Here is a 13,148-nt window from a genome sequence, read left to right as displayed (position 1 = left end):
GGCATCTGAGAATTTTGAAGGAAGGGAAAGATTCCAAAAGGGGACATCATTTCACGGAGTCAATATAGGTCTTCAGATGGAAGCAAGGATAGGGAAGATGAATAGAAATCTGCATGGTCCAGCAAGAATGGAATCCAGCTGAGCATCAAGCAGAAAATGAGCTCAGGTTGGCAATGGATGTGAAGGATAAAACAGGTTTTGAAAACTCCACTAGGACAAGGGAGGATCAAAAAAGGATATAGGACTGAGGATCTGGGGTGTATGGGAGGACAGCCAGAAATCAGAGTAAGTCACCTTTTGGTTCTGCCTTCTCTGACAAAGAGAAGGATCAAGGGGAGGAACCATCCAGCTTGGTCACTATAAGGAAAACACTTGGTAATCCTTCATGTCCTAGTCAGATATGAGTTACTAAAGGATAGAACCAAAAATGGCTAATAATTGGAGCCCAAAACACCTCAGTGTCCTTGATTAGTTTGAGTTACCAGGCTCTGATGAATTCTGCAGCCTGGGATACTCAAAGTCCTGGATGACACAATTGCCACCTTCAGTGGCTCCTTGGAAAAGTAGGAAGAAGAGATTAGGAGAAGAAAGGATTAAGTAGAAGAGTTCGCAAACCAGACCAAGGAGCTTGACTTTGAATTCCTCATAGAATTCTAGGACCTCTCATCAAAGGGATGGTCAGTGAACATCTTAGGGCTATAGAGGTAGGCATACTTAGATACTTGTCCATTCAGAGCTGAATATTCCCTCATGAGAGAAACACAAAGAAGAACTGTAGATAAAGTTTTACTGATACCCTTCAGTTTATACTATTATCTTCTGAATAGATCCTTCCCGGCTCCATGCCCCAAGAACTTTTCCTTGTAACAAAGTTGAAAACTCCCAGACAAAGCAGGATCATAACAGTGCACTAAAATCACAGCATCCTGGCCCTGAAAGTTGGAAGGGAAGCTGGCAGCCAGTCCACTGTGAAAGGAATCCCTATGATAACAACCCTGACCCTGACAAAGTGCTTGCAGGCTTTGACGGAGGGATTAAACTCTTAGGGATAAACTTCCCAACAAAAGGCCCTTTCCTGAAGTAGAATGATTGACTGCCTCCACAACAGGCATCAAGATAAAGAAGACTGGCTCCTGTCAGAGTAACCTTGCTTTCCTTCTTGATAATGTCACAAGACTAGAAAATTAAGGGAATGTTGTAGGTATTGTTTAACCAGACATTAGCAAAGCATTTCACAAAATCACTAAGGCCATCCTTGTGGAGCAAATGGACAAGATGACTGGATGATAGAACAGGGAAGGGAAACCCAATGTCTGAATGATCATAATGGGGTGATGTGAACCTGAAAGGAGGGTTTGAGGAGAGGAGTATTCCAGGGGTCAGTGTTTTGTCTCTTGCTGTTTATCATTTTGAAATCAGTGCCTTAGATAAAGGCTTAGCTGGCATACATTAAATCTCCAGGTAACACTTGTCAGTTGGCAGAATCCAAAATGATGTTGAAAAGCTCAAAATTTTGGGATGAGTAGTGTAAGATGAAATTAATAGGGATAAATAGAAAGTTTTATACTTGGGTTTTACAAAAACAACTTCATGATCATGTTTGCCATAACTAGATAAAGCAATCATGGCCCACATGGATGGGAAGCCTTATTCTACATCAGGAGCGTGATGAGCAGGACACAAGGTTGCTTTCTGCTATATAAATAGAAGAACGACATCTAAAACTAGGATGTTACCAGTCCCACTATACTCTGCTCTGACCAACTACAATACCACAGCATTGTATTCGGGCTAAGGCACCTCATTTTATGAAAGACACTGATACGTTAGGAAATATCCACAATAGGGTGACTAAGATAGTGAACCATGCCTCAAGAAAGATCCTATCATGCCCTGGAAGACTTTAGTTGCAGAAGGCAAGGCTCAGGACATGAAGGATTGCCAAGTGTTTTCCCCATAGTGACCAAGCTGTGTCCTTCCCTCAATCCTTCTTTGTCAGAGAATACAGAACCAAAAGATAACTAGCTCTGACTCCTGGCCACTCTCCCATCCACCCCAGAGCCTCAGTCCTATATCCTTTTTGATCTTCCCCTGTCCCAGTGGAGTTTTCAAAACCTGCTTTTTCCTTCACATCCATTGTCAACCTGAGCTCATTCTCTGCTTTATGCTCAGCTGGATGCCTTTCTTGCAGGACCATGCAGATTTCTGTTCATCCCCTTCCCTACCCGTGCTTCCATCTGCAGATCTATCTTGGCTCCATGAAGTGATTTCCCTTTTGGAATCCTTCCCTTCCTTCAAAATTCTCAGATGCCACCTGTCTTCATGAAGGCTTTTCTGATCTCTCCATCCAACATTCCACATCTAGACATGGCCCAGATTTCTCAAATCTCTCTGATATGCTTAGAACTTGCTGATGCACTCATCCATCCCTTCTCCTAGCCTGTAAGCTTCAAGGCTAAAATCCTGCTTTGTTTCTTCTTTGTATCACTAGTGCAGGGTCTTACATATGACAGTTGTTTAATAAATGTTTGTTAAATATGCTAAATGAAATAAACTCAATTCTGACGGCTCTCATCCAGGAAAGGTAAGGGGAAGGAGATAAGCATTCACATGGTATCTATTATGCATTTTACAAATTATCTCCTTTGATCCTCACTACAACCCTGGGAGATAAGCACTATGATTCTCCTTATTTTACAGCTGAAGAAACTAAGCCAAACTGTGTCAGGAAGTGCAGTGGCTTACCCAGGGTCACACAAAGGAGTGTTTAAGGCTGGATTTGAACTTGGGTCTTCATGAGCCCAGGCTCTCTCCCACTGTGCCAACCGATATAAACAGAACCAAGAAAACCACACACACATGCAGAGAACAACAAAAACAGAAGGAATAGTAAGCCTGAACTGAATAGGATATAACTGGAAGGTCCCAGCTTGGCCCAGAGGAGCATTAAGGGATGGCTCCTCCTTTCTCCTGGGCTGGACTGGGGAGGGCACATGCTGTCAGATGCTGCTGGTGGGTTAGTTGGTGCAGCTTCCAGGAAGAGGGAATGAATCATCTCCCTCTCCTCTGCCCTCACCAGACCTCAATGGGGCACCGTTTTCAGTTCTGGACACATAATTCAAAAAGGGCTGGAGAGAGTCCAGAGAAAGGCAAACCAGGACAAGAGAGTCCATGTCCTGAATGAATGAAGTGTTTATTCAAGGCTCACAGTGCTAAGTGTGGCGAATACAAATAGAAAAGGAATCAGCCACTGCCCTCAAGGAGCTCACATTCTCATGTGGAGACAACACACACACAGAAGGTTTCAGGGGTGAGTCAGATGGAAAGGTCCCTTAGGGTGTGGTGACAAAGCAGATGGTCCTGCCTGTTCTTGAATGTCATCCCCACCAAGAAAATTGTATCTGTTTTTGAAGCTGATCCATTTGGCAGGACCAAGAACTCTGATGACAAGGCCTTTTTCCCCTCTGGGTCTTCCGGACAGTGGCCAGGCTGCATCTCCATAGGGCTGCTTCCTGAGGTGAGGCCCAGATATCCCAAAGGTTCTTGGGCTTGGGGTTCTGGGCCATCTCCATCAGGGTCTCAGGGAGATGGTGGTCAAGGTGTGGATGGCAGTCAGATTCGCCCAGCACATACTGTCTCCCATCTCTTCTTAGGGCACCTCATCTTTCAGTGATAGTGGCAACTGGTGGGGATGGCTGTCTCCCCAGATGAGGACTCCAAGGCTCATGAAAGCAGGACCAGTGGTCTGGGAAGTACTGCAGCTCCCAGGTTCCTGTGCCTATCATATGAGGATTGATTAAAAAGAACTGGACATATCTCACCTAGAGGAGACTCAGGTAGAATAGAATAGCTGTAGTCAAGTTGCTTAGGGAAGGGATTAGACTTTCCGGGGATAAACTTCCCAACAAAAGGCCCTTTCCTGAAGTAGAATGATTGACTGCCTCGACGACAGGCAGCAGGTGCCCCTCTGTCAAAGCCTGCAAGCCCTCTGTCAGGGTCAGGGTTGTTATGGTAGGGATTCCTTTCACAGTGGGCTGGCTGCCAGCTTCCATTCCAACTCTCAGGGCCAGGATGCTGTGATTTTTAGTGCACTGTTATGATCCTGCTTTGTCTGGGAGTTTTCAACTTTGTTACAAGGAAAAGTTCTTGGGGCATGGAGCAGGGAAGGATCTATTCAGAAGATAATAGTATAAATTGAAGGGTATCGGTAAAACTTCATCTACAATTCTTCTCCTTTGTTTCTCTCATGAGGGAATATTCAGCTCCGAATGGACAAGTATCTAAGTATGCCTAACTCTATAGTCCTAAATATAATCTCAATACATCTGAATCATTACCACAGGATACAGAGCTTTCGAAGATTCCCTGAATTGGTTTCATGAGATTCCCAATTGTTCGCTGCCAATTTTCAAGTTCTTTGTAATCACACTGTACTGTCTTTGATTTTTTTTTTCAGATGTACAAAGAAGACATCCTAGTTCCTTTTACCTTCTCTACTTAAATAGTGGGAAAGTAAAGGAAATGGTGACACCCCTTCCCGTACCTCCTGACAGCTCCACAGTCTGACAACACTTCTGGAGACCAGGTCATGGCTGGGACACAAAGTTAACCCCAAATTGAACTTATTCCTGCATGGTTAAATGAAACAGGCTGAGGAAGGACTTGAATGAACTGATGCTGAGTGAATGGAGCAAAACCAGAAGAACATTGTACACAATAACATGGGGTGATGGTCAACTATGATGGACTATAATCAAAGACAATTCTAAAAAAACTTGTAGGGGTGGCTAGGTGGTGCAGTGCATAAAGCACCGGCCCTGGAGTCAGGAGTACCTGGGTTCAAATCCGGTCTCAGACACTTAATAATTACCTAGCTGTGTGGCCTTGGGCAAGCCACTTAACCCCATTCGCCTTGCAAAAACCTAAAAAAAAAAACCCAACTTGTAATGGAAAATACTATCCATATCCAGAGAAGGAGTCCGACTGCAGACCAAACCTTACTATTTTCAATTTTTGAAATTTGTTTTATGTATTATGGTATTTTTCTCTTTCTCATGATTCCCCCCCCACCCTTTAGATTTGATTCTTCTTTTACAACATAATTACTATGGATATAAGTTTAACATACATGTATAACCTGTTATAATATAATCATATTATAACTATAATTTAACCATACATAAACATGTATAACCTATATTATATTGCTTTCGGTCGGGGGAGTGGGGAAGGAAGGGAAAGTGTTAGAAAAATGTGAAACTCGAAACCTTTAAAAAAAAAGATTGTTGAAATGTAACTGGAAATTTAAATAAATAAATAAATAGATAGATAGATAAATAAATAAATAAATGAGTTGTGCCCATTGGCTGAGGGATGTCTAACAAACTATGATGTAGGATGCAGTGAAACATGAGTGTGCTGTAAGAAACATGAACAAAGAGGGGACTAGAAGCACACAAAGTCAAACAACGGATATCGTGCCTACAATGATGACAAGAGAAAGATCCCCATGGCCACCCCAAAACTCATAAGTGCATGTTACAGAATTATAAAGCTCAAATAGAGCTTGAAGGAGGAAATATCAGGGGATGCTCCCACTCTACCCTTTCAATAAGGTGGGAAGAATGGAAATTACACGTCACACAAGTTGGGACACTTTTTCAATGTATTCATCTGTTGTGCTGAGTTTGTCTTTTTTGTCTTAAAAAAAGTGTGATATATGGGTTAGAAGTCTGGGAGAGGGAGAAGAAGGATACTGGGGAAAACTATAATGAGATAAAAAGCAAAATATAACAATAAAATGCATTTAAAAAAAGTTATCCCTTTCCCATTGTGGGGGTTAGAGATATGGTGCCCCAAGATCAGTGTAGAATTTTTTGGCTGTCCCTTTGTACCAGAAAAGAAGTCTGAATTTTATGGGGTATTTACGGGTTTAAGTATTTGTTATAGGCTCTGCATCTGCTAGCCTTCGTGTGTCATCTGTGGCTTCCACAGAAACCCCCCCCCAAAATTCCCATTTAATTTCTTATGCTGACCTACTATATGTCAAAACCAGGATGGGAAATTTACAGTCTGGAAGAATAACTGTAGGATTAAATAGGAGCTCAAGTAAAGATGCCCTACCATTAGAGTCAGCAGCTGGGGGTGCCCTGTGCTCAGAACCCCAGGTTTGGAATTAGGAAGACTTATCCTGCTGGGTTAGAAAGTTCACTGTTTGCCTCCTCTGTAAAATGAGCTAGAGAAGTAAATTACTGAACCACTCTAGTGTCTCTGCCCAGAAAACCCCAAATGGGGTCATGAAGAATGGACATGACTGAACAACAACAAAAGCATTGGTCTTGGCAGAATGGCCAGCAACCTCGTCAGCACAGGAGTGCTGAATGAACTGAGCAAAACCAGAATGGCCATTATTCCATGGCCACTCCATGCCTCTGTACCTCTTTCACTTGGAAGCACACCCAAGTCCTACAGTGCCTTCCTTCCTCTGGATGTCTGTGCAACAGGTAGAACAGATCTTGAGATAACCTCCCTGCACCCTACCACTCTTTTGGTGGAGATCACCCTCCATCTCATGGCTCCAACATTGTCCTCTTTCTCATCCCATCATCTCTTGTATTCACCCTCCTTTCCAGACTCAAGACCAACTCTAGCCTACACCACAGCTATAGTCTTCTCACTGGTCCCCTGCCCCCATTTCTAATCTACCTTCCAAAAAGATGCCAAAACAATGGCATCTGAAGCCCAGGTCTGACTGTATCACTCCCTTGCTTAAGCATTTTCTGTATCTATCATTTGTATCATTGTATCACACAATGCAAACTGACTCCAGTCTGTCTTTCCAAACTTATTTCACAAACTGACCCCTCTGCCCTGTGCCTGAATTCCTCTTTTTAAAAAAGAATTCTTTTTATTGATGGCCTTTGTTTTTAGATCACCTAAAGAGCCTACAGTCATTCACTTAATAAAGTTGCTATTCTGAAGGAAAAAAAGAAAAAGCTGAAGGGAGAAAAATCACCCATCATTATCACTAACATTTATTTGGGGTTTTAATGTTTGCAAAGTATGTTACAAATATTATGCTATCTGATTCTCACAACAAAGCTTAAAGAAGCCCTATTTTATAGGTGAGGAAACTGAGGCTGAGATTCAAAGACCCTTGTTCAGGTCTGAGGCTGGATTTGAACTCAAGTGTTTCTGACTCCAAGCTCCCAGCTCTCTCACTTCAGTACCCAGCAATCACCTGGGTGACTTGACACAAAAACCCCTAGGGAAAATGAGGGGATTGGACTAAATGACCAACCCCAAGGCCATTCCAGGAGATAGATTTTTATAATATTTGTTTCACAATGTACTTTACACCCATTATCATTTGATCCCCATGATACCCTGCTTATTGCCAGCCCTGTTTTACAGATGAAGAGCCCACAACTCCTCAAAGTATCAAGAGTAGGATTTATATCCAGACTTTCTCTGGAGCCATGTCCAAACTTTTCCCACTAGAAAGCATGGGACAGGTCTGTCATGGCGATCAAGTCCACACTTGGCCTAGCCCTGGGGGTCTTGCACAGATTGGGCTCCAGAGACCTTGGCTGTCAACAGCAATGGACCCTTCCTGCAGGCGGCCCCAGCCTTCACCATTCACTGAGGATTCTGGAAGCACCTCATGTTGCCTCCTCTAGCACCACCCTGTGGCACTCGTGCCATACTACCATGTGGCACCTGTCCCTGTATGTCCTCTCTCCCTTTCATCCCAGACTCTGGAGCCCCAAGGTGCCACCTTCTCTCCTGCCCCCCAGTCTGACCAAGTCCTACCCATCTAAATAAAAATGGCCCTTCCTCCCTGAAGCCTCCCCAGAGACCTTCCCCTCTGCACTAGCAGAGTCCTTTGCTCTTGACGTCTGGTGTACTTGGCAGGAATGACCATGAAAGTTGGTTTTCCTGGGACTCTCTTGCTCCCCCTTCCTGATATATGCTCCCTGAAGGCAAAAGTCCACATCTTTGCTCTATGTCCCATCTTCCTGAGCTCTACACTCAGGAGGCATTTTAATAAAACATTGTGGAATGACCATTAACAATCACTGTCACACAAAGCATTTTCCTCACAAGGATCCTGGAAGGGGACCCAAAAGCTGCCCCTGTCTCAGAAGTCTTCCTTTGTAGGTTCAACACTGTCTTGCCTGGAGAGGGCACTCACAGATCTGAATTGAAGGGATTTGTTAAAAGTTAAGTTTAATTAAGGCCCCAAACATCTTGCCTTATTTTTAAATCGTTCTTGAAGTTTTTCTAAGTGGAACTTGTTCAAGTCCCCTTCCCTCCCCCTCTATGGACTGACTACTTGGAGCAGTAACAGTGCCATGATCATAAAGGGAGGGAGAGGGCCAGGTCCCAGTGGGGGGGGGGGGGGGTGTGACTAGATAGGTGGGAAAAGTCAGACAGGGCATGTATAGTGAAAGGGACAATGGATTTGGAGTGAAGGTCCTGATTCAAATTCTGTGTCTTCTCTAAGTCCTTGGGCAAGACTCACATGCCCCCTTGGGTGGTAGTCACCTTTAAAATGAGGGGGCTGGCAGCCTCACATGTCTGAGTCCTCTGGACTCCCTGCCAAATCCTCCTAGTTCCCTCTCCCCATTCTCTACTCACACCTAAAAAATGCAAACATATAGGTAAATATATTTGTGTGTACATAAACATGTATATATGTAGACATATATGTATGCATTATATGTATTTTATCTTTATATAAACATTTACAAATCTATACTTTCTACCTGTATTTTAAGCTACGCACCTCAGAAAAGAAGTGGCTTATATGGGCCAAAAGGGACATATGTGACTGGAAGAGCAGGATGAAAATCAACAGGTGAACTTGCTAAGAAATCACTATTATGACAATTACATTATATCTTTGGGGGGGCGGGTGTTTAGGAAAATGTGGACAAGAATGACTGAGAGTGATGTATGTCAGGGATAGGATCTGGGTTCTAACAAATTAACCAGAAAATGCAGTGATGACAATAGAAGAATTTCAAATATAAGGCTAAGAAATGGGAAAATTCTAGAGGACAACTTCCACTTAGATGATTTTTTTTCACTGATCATAATTTGTTTTTTATTTCAGTGACTGATTTTTTCTTTTTCCTTTTTATTATTATTTTTTTATTTTTTTCCTTTTTAAAAGGAACAAGACATAAGGCTGGAGTTACTATGGAAAAATAAATGGGTTTGATAGGAAAAGGAATAGCCATAATAGTCCATATCATAGCCAAGATATGGGAGGGAATGGTATAAGCTTCTCAGTCTCCTCAGAAACTCAACACTAACTTATCTGTCCAAGAGAAACTTTAGTCTAGAGAGTCTGTATCTGGATATGAACTCTGCTCTTGTCTCTTACTTACTAGCTGTCTTTTTCAGACAGTTTCTTCAGTTTTAAGATCCATCCCAAAGTTGGACCAGCCCTTTGGGGTCTTAATAGGCCCCAAAACTAAATCGGAGAGATGAAGTGATAGCACCCTGAACCTGGGAGTCAAGAAGACTGGGGTTCCAAGTCTGCTTCATTCTTTCTAGCTTAGGCACTTCATCTAACCTCAGTTTCCTCTTGTAAAATAGAAATAAAAGCACCTACCTTCTGGGGGTGGTGAGGACTGATGGAGAACATTATGTAAAGTGCTTTGCAAACTTGAGCAAGCTTGTATACACAACTCTTATCAAGGTGCAAATGTGTGGCTGCTTCTCCCTGATTTTCCAGCCTCAGAAACATTTTTTTTCCCCTTCCTTCCTCATGGTATCACAACCTACATTTGGTGGGACCCTCACCCTGTCACCTATTATTATTCTTTCCTGGGTGTTTGGTTTTTATTTTTTTAACACCCAACTAGCCAGGGGTTATGTGAACCTCCAGTCTGTGTGGTCAGAGTGCAAGGAGGATGTCCCATCCAGATTTACTAAAAGGAAAATCTGAAGTGTGGGGATAAGGGAGTGAGGGGTGGGGGGGTGTGCTATGACTGAAGGACTGTGAAATTCAATTAAAGGGAGCATCTATTTTGGATCTGGATGTGCAAAACCTCCAGCTAGCACAGAAGATGGGGGGGGGGGGGGGGGAAGAACAATGATCCTCACTCTCCAGGAGGTCAAATCTATTAGGGAGGAGAGGTGGGTCCAACCTGTAAATGCAGGTTGGATTGATGAGGCGGCTCCCAAAGGGAGATGGCACCTGAGGCATCATCTTTGCTTTTTTTTTTAGGGTTAAGTGACTTGCCCAGGGTCACAGCTAGCCTCTGTCTTGAGGCCAGATTTGAACTCAGGTGCTCCTGACTCCAAGACCAGTGCTGTCATCATTGTGCCACTTAGATGCATCTTCTCAAAGAATTTTAAGTGGAAATGAGGAAAAAGTATGTGAACTAGAGTCTGGGAACCCAGGCTCTGCCACCTACTCACTCCCGGTGTGACCTTCAGAAAAATCACAAAAACCTCTCTGGGCCTTGGTTTCTGCCTCCTTAAAATGAGGGGGTTAGAAAAAATGACCCCCAAGTCTATGATCCTATGAGGAGGGACACTCACCAGGAGAGCCAAGCCAAGGCTCTTGGGGGCTGAGTTTTAGGCGCCCTTGAGGGGGGCTCAGAAGACAGATGGGCCGACCATCAGGGGCTTTCCTCCAGTGTGCTGGGTGCCAATTTCAGACACAAATCCAATTTCTTTTTGCCTGCTCAATAGCTTTTCCCTCTGGTCCTGAAAGTGAGTGGGGGGGAGGGGAAGGGGTGGTCAAGATTAGAGGGAAAGGGGCCGCTGGTGGGACAGTCAACAGGGGGGTTGGGGGCTTTTTCAATGGAAAGGGAGATAGAGGCAGGAGAGAGTTTTGCTCAAGGGGAGGCTTAATGGAGGAGGCCTTTTTAATTGGAGCTGGAAATGGAATTTTTGGAGGGAGGGATATTTGCTAGAAGAGGTGGAATGGGAGTGGTGTGGGTGGAAAGAGAGATGTCCTGGAAGGGAAGTTCTGAGAGAAAAGTTTTGCTGAAAATGAAGGAGCTGAGCGGGGAGAAAAGGGGGGGCTGGGGGAAAATGGCTTATTGCAAGGGGGCGAGAGGGGGGTGACGGGGAGAGGGCCGGTGTCCCGTAAAGTCCTTTGCCTGGGAGAGGATGCTGGGCGGGAGAGGACTGGGGGGGCTGGGTGCTGCTGGGGAGGAGGGGAGGTCAGGGTGGGGGGGCGCTGGCTGGGTGGGGCTGCTGAGGAGGCATCTGCTGGGGGGCGGGTGCTAGGCAGGATGCTGGGCCCGGGGTGAGGGAAGGCGCATTTAACGCGGGAAGACCATGCTAAATGGTGGGCACGGGCCGGGGGCGAGGAAGGGGGCATTGGGGGGGGCGGGGTGCTCCGCGGGGGGAGGGGATGCTAGGCGGGGCCCGGAAGGGTGCTCGGGGGTGGGGGAGGGGATGCTCGTTTGGGGGGGCTGGTGGGGGAGGGGATGCCCAGCGGGGGGCCGGGGGGAAGGGGGGGCTTGTTTGCTGGTCGGGGGTGCTCCGAGGGGGCGGGGCGGGGCGGAGGCCGATTGCAAGGCCTGGGGGTGCAGGGGCGGGGGCAGGGCCGCCTGAGGAAGGGGGGCCGGCCTGAGGAGGTTGGGGGGAGGGGGCGGGTCTGAGGAGGTCTGGGGGGGGAGAAGTCGGGGGAGAGGGAAGGGGGGAGGGGGCGGGGGCGGGGGCAGGAGCAGCAGCAGCAACCGGGTTTTACCCGCCCCCGGGGGCTCGCGCGCCCGCCTCGTGCTTCGTGCCTGGCGCTCGCCCGCCGCCTGCCAGCCTCTCTCTCCCTCCAGGCTGCGCGCGCACACCGCCCCGTCGCTCCCGCCCTCCCCGGCCCGGCCCGCCCCGCCCGGGCCCGGCGCGCGCTGCGCGTGTGCGTGCGTGCGTGCCGCGCGGCGCGCGCCTGCGTGCGCCGTCGCCTCCGGGCGCCGGCCTCGGCCCCCAAGCCCGCGCGCGCGCGCGCCCACGCCTCGCTCTCTCTCGGCCTTCGGTTCCTACCCGGATTCCCGCGCGAAGCCGGGGGGAGGGGGAGGGGGCGGGGCCGGGGAAAGGAGGGGTTTGAACTTCGCCAGGGGCGGGCTGATCACGTGACAGCCGCCCGCCGCCGCCCTCTCGCGCGCCGGAGGGGCGACGCGGAGAGGAATGGCCGTCACGTGACGCTCTGTGGGGCCCCCCCCCGGCGGGGGGAGGGCAGAGCGATGTGTTTGGTCACGTGACGGCTCCCTCCTACTTTTCTCCCGGTAAGGCGGGGGGGGGGAATAGAAAAGATAGGAGACCACGTGACCCGACAGGCTCCCTGCCAAGGCGGGGAAAGGGCAGGCTCGCTGGGCACGTGACGGGCCCGTGCCGCCCACCTTGGAGAGTGGGGGCGGGGCAACGGCGGGCGGGGAAACCGTTGGGCGCCATTTTGTGCGGCCTCCCGGGGCGAGGGGCGTGGGCTGCGGCGGGTTGGGGGGCGGGAAGACTTGGAAATCTCTCCTTGGGAAGCGTGGCATCTGCCCACCACCGTGACCTTAGCCGATGCCCGCCTCAGTGTCCCCACTGTGTAAAACGACCCCCCGGCCTCCGGACCTCTCCTCAGCTCCGTGCTCACGGCCTTCGCTTGCTCCTTGTGTCGAATGAGAAGGGCCCTGAGGCCCCTCATGGCCCCGGCTCAGTGATGCTCCTAGCGAACATGGGCGGCGGGTAGAGCACCGGCCCTGGTGTCCGCAGGACCCGAGTTCAGCTCTGCCCTCCGACACCTAGCTGCGTGACCTTGGGCAAGTCACTTAACCCCACTGCCTTGCCAAAAAATGAATAACCAAAAACTCCCCCAAAGATGGAGTCCCCGCTAATGCCCAGTCATGGGTGTGCCAGGGCAAGAGGAGTCTGGAGGCGCCTAGTGGGGGCTGGGCACTTGGCATGGCCACAGGCCCGAAGAGGCGGCCAACCAAGGACAGCCTCAGATGCCTGTGCAAGCGCAGGGTGGCCCCCTCCGGGATAGAGCCACCTGCGAGGCCTAGTGAAGGATGCGCCTGGCAGAGGCCTGGGTGGTCTCCATGGAGGGCAGGACAGGAGGGGTGTGCCAGGAAAAGTCATTGGAAAGGAAAGGTGCCAAAGCATCCATGCAGCAATTCATCCGATATTTCTTGAGATCTTAT

The 13,148-nt window shown here is 48.0% G+C and overlaps 1 protein-coding gene across 4 annotated transcripts in view; it reads right to left on the bottom strand.

The window, feature by feature from the left end:
* Nucleotides 1-12,656, bottom strand: part of ZNF541 (zinc finger protein 541) — a 29,159-nt gene extending 16,503 nt beyond the window's left edge. For 2 of the 4 annotated variants that reach the window (XM_074219167.1, XM_074219170.1), the window contains exon 1: nucleotides 10,558-11,613. The gene's annotated coding sequence lies outside the window, so the exon portion shown is untranslated. Of the gene's footprint in view, nucleotides 1-10,557; nucleotides 11,614-11,719; nucleotides 11,804-12,579 lie in introns of those variants that run through there. The other 2 variants (XM_074219169.1, XM_074219168.1) reach the window with 2 other exon arrangements.
* Between the last annotated feature and the right edge of the window lie 492 nt (nucleotides 12,657-13,148).

This window comes from Macrotis lagotis, chromosome 1 (genome assembly GCF_037893015.1).
Source record: "Macrotis lagotis isolate mMagLag1 chromosome 1, bilby.v1.9.chrom.fasta, whole genome shotgun sequence".
Lineage (NCBI taxonomy): Eukaryota > Metazoa > Chordata > Mammalia > Peramelemorphia > Peramelidae > Macrotis > Macrotis lagotis.
Note: the sequence above shows the minus strand (reverse complement) of the source record. Positions and strands in the feature narration are given on the sequence as shown.